Source organism: Pomacea canaliculata, linkage group LG11, assembly GCF_003073045.1.
Source record: "Pomacea canaliculata isolate SZHN2017 linkage group LG11, ASM307304v1, whole genome shotgun sequence".
Taxonomy (NCBI): domain Eukaryota; kingdom Metazoa; phylum Mollusca; class Gastropoda; order Architaenioglossa; family Ampullariidae; genus Pomacea; species Pomacea canaliculata.
In genome coordinates, this window is record NC_037600.1 from 15,974,390 (window position 1) to 15,986,569 (window position 12,180).

General features: G+C 38.9%; 1 protein-coding gene across 1 annotated transcript in view; it reads left to right on the plus strand.

The window, feature by feature from the left end:
* Positions 1-12,180, plus strand: part of LOC112575490 — a 71,121-nt gene that overhangs the window by 28,137 nt on the left and 30,804 nt on the right. The gene's annotated exons all lie outside the window — the stretch shown is intronic.

The window sequence follows — 12,180 nt, forward strand, 5'->3', positions numbered from 1 at the left end:
ATTCACAAAACTCACCGAGAGTGCGATGACCAAAGCGGTTGTTGCAGGTACAGAAGCCCATCGGGCGGCGAGTGTGGAGTCTGACGGCCGGTCAGCAAATGCGGGCGCGAGGTCAGAGGGCGGAGTGAAATGGTCCGACATACGGGTCACTGTCAGCGCGTAACGGGCGTACGCCCTATGGGCGTTCGGTCATTTAGGAGTGGGATAGCCCGTAGCCCTTACTTTCACCCATCCCCCCGATCGGGGCCCTTCAAACTCCCAAAGCTTATGCAGGCTGGGTATTTTAACGTCATTTCAACATTAACATTTAATGAACATTTGAACATTAACATTTAATGAAATGTAGTGGGCTGTTATTGCGTTTTGCCACCAGCGAAGCAATTCCTGATTCAACTCTATATGACTCTGCTGGCGACAATGCCGCCATAGCGTCACTTGCAAAAAACGCATACTGCCCTAATTTCTCGAGTTGGCATTATGTAAAGTGGGCTTCGCTGCAATGGATAATTTAGCGTATACAGCTGAATGGGCGCCTGCAGCTGAATGGGCGCCGGTTGTTGTATGGGCGCCATTTGCTGTATGGGCGCCTGCTGTATGGGCACTCCTTCAGAAAAACTGAATGAATAAAAAAAAATGTCAAATACCAAAATGGATAACAAACAACTAGAACAAAAATAAAAATAACATAGGCATTGAATGCGCCAATTGTAACAAACATGGAATTACCTCATCTTCCTCTTGTCTCCTTCTTCCTCTTCTATTTCCCACCATCTACATATCAAAAGAAAAGTCAGTTCATTTGTAGGTAGGGATGTTAAAAATGATATAGCTTTGAGTGAATGTGGAAGGCTTCCTCTTGTGTCTGATTACAAGCATCCTGCCCTTATTTCTCGAGTAGGCATCATGTTAAAATGTTCATTAAATGTTCAAATGACGTCGAAATATATGCCTAAGGGTCCCGGTTGGGGTTAGGGGAGGAATTAGGGTCAGTATAGTGGGCTGTTATTGTATTTGCCACCAGCGAGGCAATTCCTGATTCAAGTCGATGTGCCTCTGGTGGTGACAATGCCGCCATCGCGTCACTAGCATACAAGCATCCTGCCCTTATTTCTCGAGTAGGCATCATGTAAAGTGGGCTAAGCTGCAATGGATAATTGAGCGTATACAGCTGAATGGGCGCCGGTTGTTGTATGGGCGCCATTTGCTGTATTGGCGCCTGCTGTATGGGCACTCCTTCAGAAAAACTGAATGAATAAAAAAAAATGTCAAATACCAAAATGGATAACAAACAACTAGAACAAAAATAAAAATAACATAGGCATTGAATGCGCCAATTGTAACAAACATGGAATTACCTCATCTTCCTCTTGTCTCCTATTTCCTCTTCTATTTCCCACCATCTACATATCAAAAGAAAAGTCAGTTCATTTGTAGGTAGGGATGTTAAAAATGATATAGCTTTGAGTGAATGTGGAAGGCTTCCTCTTATGTCTGATTACAAGCATCCTGCCCTTATTTCTCGAGTAGGCATCATGTTAAAATGTTCATTAAATGTTCAAATGACGTCGAAATATATGCCTAAGGGTCCCGGTTGGGGTTAGGGGAGGAATTAGGGTCAGTATAGTGGGCTGTTATTGTATTTGCCACCAGCGAGGCAATTCCTGATTCAAGTCGATGTGCCTCTGGTGGTGACAATGCCGCCATCGCGTCACTAGCATACAAGCATCCTGCCCTTATTTCTCGAGTAGGCATCATGTAAAGTGGGCTAAGCTGCAATGGATAATTGAGCGTATACAGCTGAATGGGCGCCTGCAGCTGAATGGGCGCCGGTTGTTGTATGGGCGCCATTTGCTGTATTGGCGCCTGCTGTATGGGCACTCCTTCAGAAAAACTGAATGAATAAAAAAAAATGTCAAATACCAAAATGGATAACAAACAACTAGAATAAAAATAACATAGGCATTGAATGCGCCAATTGTAACAAACATGGAATTACCTCATCTTCCTCTTGTCTTCTATTTCCCACCATGTTCTTCTTCTTCTTCGTCGTTCACTCAATTTCCCACCATCTACATATCAAAAGAAAAGTCAGTTCATTTGTAGGTAGGGATGTTAAAAATGATATAGCTTTGAGTGAATGTGGAAGGCTTCCTCTTGTGTCTGATTACAAGCATCCTGCCCTTATTTCTCGAGTAGGCATCATGTTAAAATGTTCATTAAATGTTCAAATGACGTCGAAATATATGCCTAAGGGTCCTGGTTGGGGTTAGGGGAGGAATTAGGGTCAGTATAGTGGGGCTGTTATTGTATTTGCCACCAGCGAGGCAATTCCTGATTCAAGTCGATGTGCCTCTGGTGGTGACAATGCCGCCATCGCGTCACTAGATACAAGCATCCTGCCCTTTATTTCTCGAGTAGGCATCATGTAAAGTGGGCTAAGCTGCAATGGATAATTGAGCGTATACAGCTGAATGGGCGCCGGTTGTTGTATGGGCGCCATTTGCTGTATTGGCGCCTGCTGTATGGGCACTCCTTCAGAAAAACTGAATGAATAAAAAAAATGGTCAAATACCAAATGGATAACAAACAACTAGAACAAAAATAAATAACATAGGCATTGAATGCGCCAATTGTAACAAACATGGAATTACCTCATCTCCTCTTGTCTCCTTCTTCCTCTTCTATTTCCCACCATCTACATATCAAAAGAAAGTCAGTTCATTTGTAGGTAGGGATGTTAAAAATGATATAGCTTTGAGTGAATGTGGAAGGCTTCCTCTTGTGTCTGATTACAAGCATCCTGCCCTTATTTCTCGAGTAGGCATCATGTTAAAATGTTCATTTAAATGTTCAAATGACGTCGAAATATATGCCTAAGGGTCCGGTTGGGGTTAGGGAGGAATTAGGGTCAGTATAGTGGGCTGTTATTGTATTTGCCACCAGCGAGGCAATTCCTGATTCAAGTCGATGTGCCTCTGGTGGTGACAATGCCGCCATCGCGTCACTAGCATATCAAGCATCCTGCCCTTATTTCTCGAGTAGGCATCATGTAAAGTGGGCTAAGCTGCAATGGATAATGAGCGTATACAGCTGAATGGGCGCCTGCAGCTGAATGGGCGCCGGTTGTTGTATGGGCGCCATTTGCTGTATTGGCGCCTGCTGTATGGGCACTCCTTCAGAAAAACTGAATGAATAAAAAAAATGTCAAATACCAAAATGGATAACAAACAACTAGAATAAAATAACATAGGCATTGAATGCGCCAATTGTAACAAACATGGAATTACCTCATCTTCCTCTTGTCTTCTATTCCCACCATGTTCTTCTTCTTCTTCGTCGTTCACTCAATTTCCCACCATCTACATATCAAAAGAAAAGTCAGTTCATTTGTAGGTAGGGATGTTAAAAATGATATAGCTTTGAGTGAATGTGGAAGGCTTCCTCTTGTGTCTGATTACAAGCATCCTGCCCTTATTTCTCGAGTAGGCATCATGTTAAAATGTTCATTAAATGTTCAAATGACGTCGAAATATATGCCTAAGGGTCCCGGTTGGGGTTAGGGGAGGAATTAGGGTCAGTATAGTGGGCTGTTATTGTATTTGCCACCAGCGAGGCAATTCCTGATTCAAGTCGATGTGCCTCTGGTGGTGACAATGCCGCCATCGCGTCACTAGCATACAAGCATCCTGCCCTTATTTCTCGAGTAGGCATCATGTAAAGTGGCTAAGCTGCAATGGATAATTGAGCGTATACAGCTGAATGGGCGCCTGCAGCTGAATGGGCGCCGGTTGTTGTATGGGCGCCTTTGCTGTATTGGCGCTGCTGTATGGGCACTCCTTCAGAAAAACTGAATGAATAAAAAAAAATGTCAAATACCAAAATGGATAACAAACAACTAGAATAAAAAATACATAGGCATTGAATGCGGCCAATTGTAACAAACATGGAATTACCTCATCTTCCTCTTGTCTTCTATTTCCCACCATTCTACATATCAAAAGAAATCAGTTCATTTGTAGGTAGGGATGTTAAAAATGATATAGCTTTGAGTGAATGTGGAAGGCTTTCCTCTTGTGTCTGATTACAAGCATCCCTGCCCTTATTTCTCGAGTAGGCATCAATGTTAAAATGTTCATTAAATGTTCAAATGACGTCGAAATATATGCGGGTCCGGTTGGGGTTAGGGGAGGAATTAGGGTCAGTATAGTGGGCTGTTATTGTATTTGCCACCAGCGAGGCAATTCCTGATTCAAGTCGATGTGCCTCTGGTGGTGACAATGCCGCCATCGCGTCACTAGCATACAAGCATCCTGCCCTTATTTCTCGAGTAGGCATCATGTAAAGTGGGCTAAGCTGCAATGGATAATTGAGCGTATACAGCTGAATGGGCGCCTGCAGCTGAATGGGCGCCGGTTGTTGTATGGGCGCCATTTGCTGTATTGGCGCCTGCTGTATGGGCACTCCTTCAGAAAAACTGAATGAATAAAAAAAAATGTCAAATACCAAAATGGATAACAAACAACTAGAATAAAAATAACATAGGCATTGAATGCGCCAATTGTAACAAACATGGAATTACCTCATCTTCCTCTTGTCTTCTATTTCCCACCATCTACATATCAAAAGAAAAGTCAGTTCATTTGTAGGTAGGGATGTTAAAATGATATAGCTTTGAGTGAAATGTGGAAGGCTTCCTCTTGTGTCTGATTACAAGCATCCTGCCCTTATTTCTCGAGTAGGCATCATGTTAAAATGTTCATTAAATGTTCAAATGACGTCGAAATATATGCCTAAGGGTCCCGGTTGGGGTTAGGGGAGGAATTAGGGTCAGTATAGTGGGCTGTTATTGTATTTGCCACCAGCGAGGCAATTCCTGATTCAAGTCGATGTGCCTCTGGTGGTGACAATGCCGCCATCGCGTCACTAGCATACAAGCATCCTGCCCTTATTTCTCGAGTAGGCATCATGTAAAGTGGGCTAAGCTGCAATGGATAATTGAGCGTATACAGCTGAATGGGCGCCGGTTGTTGGTTGGGCGCCATTTGCTGTAATTGGCGCCTGCTGTATGGGCACTCCTTCAGAAAACTGAATGAATAAAAAAAAATGTCAAATACCAAATGGATAACAAACAACTAGAATAAAAATAACATAGGCATTGAATGCGCCAATTGTAACAAACATGGAATTACCTCATCTTCCTCTTTCTCCATTTCCTCTTCATTTCCCACCCTCTACATATCAAAGAAAAGTCAGTTCATTTTGTAGGTAGGAGATGTTAAAATGATATATGAATGTGGAAGGCTTCCTCTTGTGTCTGATTACAAGCATCCTGCCCTTATTTCTCGAGTAGGCATCATGTTAAAATGTTCATTAAATGTTCAAATGACGTCGAATATATGCCTACAGGGTCCCGGTAGGGGAGGAATTAGGGTCAGTATAGCTGTGGCTTTATTGTATTTGCCACCAGCGAGGCAATTCCTGATTCAAGTCGATGTGCCTCTGGTGTGACAATGCCGCCCATCGCGTCACTAGCATACAAGCATCGCCTTATTTCTCGAGTAGGCATCATGTAAGTGGGCAAGCTGCAATTGAGCGTATACAGCTGAATGGGCGCCTGCAGCCTGAATGGGCGCGGTTTTGTTGTATGGGCGCCAATGCTGTATGCGCCTGCTGTATGGGCACTCTCAGAAAAACTGAATGAATAAAAAAATGTCAAATACAAAATGGATAACAAACACTAGAATAAAAATAACATAGGCATTGAATGCGCCAATTGTAACAAACATGGAATTACCTCATCTTCCTCTTGTCTTCTATTCACATGTTCTTTTCTTCTTCGTCGTTCACTCAATTTCCACCATCTACATATCAAAAGAAAAGTCAGTTCATTTGTAGGTAGGGATGTTAAAATGATATAGCTTTGAGTGAATGTGGGAAGGCTTCCTCTTGTGTCTGATTACAAGCATCCTGCCATTATTTCTCGAGTAGGCATCATGTTAAAATGTTCATTAAATGTTCAAATGACGTCGAAATATATGCTAAGGGTCCCGGTTGGGTTAGGGGAGGAATTAGGGTCAGTATAGTGGGCTGTTATTGTATTTGCCACCAGCGAGGCAATTCCTGATTCAAGTCGATGTGCCTCTGGTGGTGACAATGCCGCCATCGCGTCACTAGCATACAAGCATCCTGCCCTTATTTCTCGAGTAGGCATCATGTAAAGTGGGCTAAGCTGCAATGGATAATTGAGCGTATACAGCTGAATGGGCGCCGGTTGTTGTATGGGCGCCATTTGCTGTATTGGCGCCTGCTGTATGGGCACTCCTTCAGAAAAACTGAATGAATAAAAAAAAATGTCAAATACCAAAATGGATAACAAACAACTAGAACAAAAATAAAAATAACATAGGCATTGAATGCGCCAATTGTAACAAACATGGAATTACCTCATCTTCCTCTTGTCTCCTTCTTCCTCTTCTATTTCCCACCATCTACATATCAAAAGAAAAGTCAGTTCATTTGTAGGTAGGGATGTTAAAAATGATATAGCTTTGAGTGAATGTGGAAGGCTTCCTCTTGTGTCTGATTCATATATAAGAGTTATTCAATACTGGTGCAGAATACTAACGTTGCCAGAACACAGGTACCCAAGACAATGTTACATGTTATAATTACAAGGTAAGGCAGGCAGAACCAACTGGGCATCCCAAGTTAGAATTTTATTATGTAGCTACGGTTTTGGATATGTGGGAATGGCAGACAGTTGGTAATCTCCCCTTATTCATCACCACTATAAAAGAAAGATTCAAGGATTGCTCTCTCCAAAAATGGCATGATTCAGTATCTTTCTTCTTCTTCTTCAGATTACTGTGATTACCAGCCAGATTTACTTAGAGCAACATATATAGACCAGATATTACGACGTGAACATAGACGGGTCCTGTGTTTGCTGAGAAGTAATTGTTTACCCCTTAATGGAAACAACCGTCACCAAACTAGCAACAAACCTAAGTGCAATCAATGTGATAGTCAAAGTGTGGAAGACCGATACCATTTTCTGTTAATATGCCCTAAATATACAATTCTATGTAAGAGATATATCCCATTCTTTTACCATAAATTCCCCTCATCTTTTAAGGTTCACCTTCTGTGTAAGAACCTTAAGGGTAAAGTACAGTGGAACCTCGGTTAACGAACTTAATCCGTTCTGGAAAGCTGTTCGTTATCCGAAACTATTGTTTCCATAACAAATAAAGGAAATAGATTTAATTGGTTCCCAGCCCCTGTTGACTCGTTAAAATTTGAAAGTTACAGGCTATATAGGTATTTGTTTTAATGAGAACAGTTATAATACAACATAAATGGAGTTAAATAAACATCAAAACATTAACGAAAGCATTTAAACATCAGGAAACTTGCCGTTTTCACGGCGTGGTTGGAAGGAGGTGTGGGGAGGAAGGGGTGGAATTACTGATTCCCCCTCCATGACCACACTTGACATTATAAAATCGGGGGGGACTTCCCTTTTCTGTAGCTTTGAGGTTAAAGGTAAAAACTTGTCCAGTGTCTGTTCCTTTTGCCATTTTTGTAAAACACTTCGGTAATACGACATCACATATCCGACAGACGCATGCCACCTTCATACTTTGAAATCATTTCCTTTTTCAATTCATTTGTTGGCCGCTTCCTTGTCATTACCTCACTACTATTAATTGCTTTTAATCTTCTTTGGAGCCATTATTGAGGATTATCTTACTAAAATAAAGCACAAAAATCACTAAATACGAAGGATGCGCATAGATAAGGAACGACCGATCGTAACTGTGTCTCGAGCGCGAATGATGACACGCTGGTCGGTCACGTGTGGTTCACGTGGCCGTTCGTTATCCAAAATTTTGTTCGCTATCCAAGACAAACTTTTAACGAAATTTTTGTTCGTTAACCGAAATATTCGCATATATTACTACAGGATATTTCACATTTCAACTGTTAGCTATAACCACCAGCACTATAATACCTTGCTCTTACAGCATATTCTGTATGCCTGTCACTTCAACCGGATGTTTACATTGGCCTGTCAACAGCTGGTTCTAACTTTTTGTTCCACGAACTGAATTGCCGTACATGAATGGTAGAATGTCATACAGATTTTTTTTCTCTCCTAGTTGCATCATAAACACTTCAAATATTTGATCAATCATTATATTGTTCCAAAGTCTGATTATTATTTTCTTATGTCTGCGTGTTTATATTTTTAAGCACCTGGAGTCTGATGCTGGAAAAAGGCACTATACAAACGTGCTATTCGTTATCTTTTATCCTTAAGAGGGCACATGAAGATTTTTTTAATGCTTACATTGAAGTTGGCAGTTTTTGGTTTCTGTCAAGATCTAGGGGATCAAAACTGTTTTCAAAGAAGACCTTTTTGGTTCTGTAGTTAGTGGGCTTGACTTCAGGACAGAAGGTTGAAGATTCAAAGCTTGCTTGGGCACATGCTGGAAAACTCAGGGAATGTTAAAGGTGATGGGAAGGGAGGACTGGCCTTTGCCTTCTGTATTCTATGCCCTGTACAAGATGAATTAAGTTCGCTCTGCTGTTATAGGCCATGGAACCCATCCCTTTTTTTGTATATGTGTTTTTGTTGCCAATGCCTTGCCCAATATGTAGAAATGATGCTGAGGTTGAGTAGTCGGCAGTCTTTTGAAGAAGACTACTCTGACTGAAATTGAGAGTATGTTTGCATGCACACACATTTGTGTGTGTGCATGCATCTGTCACACATATGTGTATGTACAAAATGTTTGATGTCCAAAAATCCATCTCATTAGTTTTAGACATTAAGGTCAGCAAGCAACAAATAAAATTGTGATTACCTTTATGCTTTAAAGAAAAATATTTTTATCTTTTATCAAAATACATTTTGTTTTTATTTTATACTACAGACTTCTTGTTGTATGTGGATTCAATGGAGTGTTAATGTTAAAGTACTTGTGCAAGCCAGGAAGAGGTGTGTATGCGTGAAGTTTTGTAGTAAAAATAAACAAAATTATGCAAATCATATTTATCTTCATTAATATTCACTTTCACAAAAAAACTAGTATTACTCTTCACCAAAAATATCCTCAAATATTTTTATTTATGACAAAAATGTTGAATATAGTTTATAATTTTAAATGCATATGTGTAAATAAATAGCAGAATCCTGTGGATAACATAAAAATCTGTTCTAACCAACCTTGCCCCCTTGTCAGGGACCTTCTCACAACTTATGAAGGGTAACACAGACCCAGAAAAATAGCATTTTAAAATTATTTAGTGTGAAACAATGTCTTTTCCAGCTGCATTTCACAAACATAAAAGATGCCAAGATACCTACTGTAATCACTATCATGCAATAATCATCTAATGATATGTTCTTTTAAAACCTCTCACAAAATACTTTCTGTTCAGGGTAGAATATCTTCATCAATCTTTCTCTTTTTTTGTGCTTAATATTCCTTAAATAATTCATCTGTTACTTGCATTTGAAAACTGCAATTGAGTTAACTGCATTCCCATATGACTGAAGTGCACATATAAGACATTAAACACAAAACACTGAAATTAAAACAACAGATTAGTGGGACATCAGCCAAAATATGCATATATAGCTTTAAGGGGGCTGCCCAAAACTGGGTTTGCTGGCGAGTGTTGTTGCATCCCTATGCTCCTCAATGGAGCAACAAGGAATAAACTATATATAGCTTTTGCATTTTCAGATGATGCTGAATCACAACCACCAAGTTTTTGGGTTTTTTTTTTAAAATATGCACTGAGTCAACACATTTTTCAATAAATGTCCTGATATTTTCATTTGTCCAATGCTAGAACAGAAGATTAAACAACATGACTACCTGGCATCTCAACTACAAGGCTTATTTGGTTCATATCTGCTAGTTGCTGATGCTGATAAAATATATATTATAACACTGCAAAAAACATATTAAACATATAATTTAAAAAGGAAAGTAACATAGGAAGTAGTGTTACAATGTAACAGGTTGAACCTGTACAGTCCTCAAACCAAATCACAAATAACTTTCAAAAACAGAAAAAAAAAGTTTTTCTCTCTCATTCACAACACAGCCACACACCTCTGTGGCAATGCACAAACTCTGTTACTGTCACTATTTTAAGATGAAGTGCAAGGACAAATAATTATCCTTTGCATCAGCGTGCAGCAGACACATGCAAATCAGTTTCATAAGGCACATTAAAAGATCTTCCACTTACAGCATGTCTTGATTATAAAGAGCAGCCAAGCTTATGCTTTCTACAGACCTAATTTTTTTTAAAAAAGCCTTTTACAATGCTGATAAAATCCTATAAACATAGCATAAAAGTGCTGAATATGTTAGCCATACTGATATGTTTGTGCCATTTTACAAATCAAAAACATTTTGGTTTGATGTTATTGGTACCAAAGATATTTCTATTTCACTTCAAAATAATATCTGAAGAAATAAATTTTCACTTCCAAAAGTGCTTATAAGCAAGCTTAATCCCTCTTCTTGTCCTTCTTGCATCATTACTCTTTCTCTGCTCCAAAGACTTGGCAGAAAGCATAAGCATCATCAGCGTGGATAAAAAAATGTTCACGCATTTCTATTTTAAAATTGGAAATAATTTTGTATATTTGCGATTTGAACTTTGTCACTGATACATTTCTCTTTTTCAACATGTTTTAGGTTTTTGACATCAATAATAACAGAAATTTTCTTTAACGTTTGAAGTCGATTCTTTAAAACAGTGGTTCTCAAAGTATTTCGGACCGTGGACCAACAGGGACTAAGATCACTCTGTACTGTCAATTTTAAACTTAAATTGCCGCATTTGTTTCATTACAATTCAAAACTAAATGTACTTTTGTGATAGTAGTATAGTAATAAGTTAACATGCTTTGCAAGTACACATAAAAATTAAAAATAAGGAAGTGCACTGCGTTACTAAGGGGTAATGAATGACTCAATTCAATGACACAATGCTAGTGCTGTGACATAAATACTTAGTTGGTAAATGAGCGTTTGATGCAACCAAATTAAAACTCGTGTGAAATCAATACTGAAATAATTCATGTATCTGGCGATTTAAACATCATTTTCCTGACATGATGACTGTCAGGCATGGATCACCTGTCTATGTGTGCAGAGCACACTTTGAGAACCAGTGCTTTAAGACATTTTCTAAAACTAGCTCATCGTTTTACTCTCTTTTTACTCTCATCTCAACTTTTTATTCTTCATAAATATTTTTCTCAGTGTGCATAGCCTTAGCATGCATTCAATTGCTTTTGACATGTATTTTCATGTGATGAGAGTGGTATACATGCATTCATTTAACTGTTCAATTTTCCAAGGGTTGATTTCAGCAGAACAAAGAACGCCTATCACCTCTCCCTAAATGACATATAATGTTAACCTTAAAAAAATACCTGCTAAAAATGTGTAAGAACTTTGTTAAAAATGCAAAATTTTACAAAACTATAATATGCTTGTGTTACCTTTTTATTTGCATTATGAATGCTATATAAGCAGTCTTCATCTTTAAAGTTTGAGATTTCTTTTAACAGCATTAAGGTAACAGCTTGCATGTACAAGAGGACACTGTCTGGCCCCAGATAAATTTAAATTCAGTAACTCAGTTATTTGACAAAAATGCCTTTGACATAATTTAAATTACTAATGTGGTTTCATATATATACATGAGTGTTGTCATTGACATGGCAAGATAAGAGCTAATTAACAATTATTCACATCCATCAATCCATCACACATTTAAAGACTTCTTAAAATTACTGGAGAGCAAAGAAAATAACAACCAATCAAAATAATTTGTGGCTACAGAAGACTACTGTGTACTAGATTCTGCAAACAACAAACATGCCCAGGCAGATTATAATTGTGCACATATGTTGTCATGCTCAAGGATCACAGATTTTTCACAACAGTAAACCAAATTGCTGTACACTCATAAAAAAAATGACCAGTAGATTACAAAACTTACAGTTTCATTATTAAGACCGTTAAATCTTCTGAAGCATTACTATAAACATATGAATAGATAATGTTCAGAATGGGCAAGTTTCAAACTGTCGAAATCTACCCAAATGTGATTTTTCAATATATAAATATTAATAACAAACTC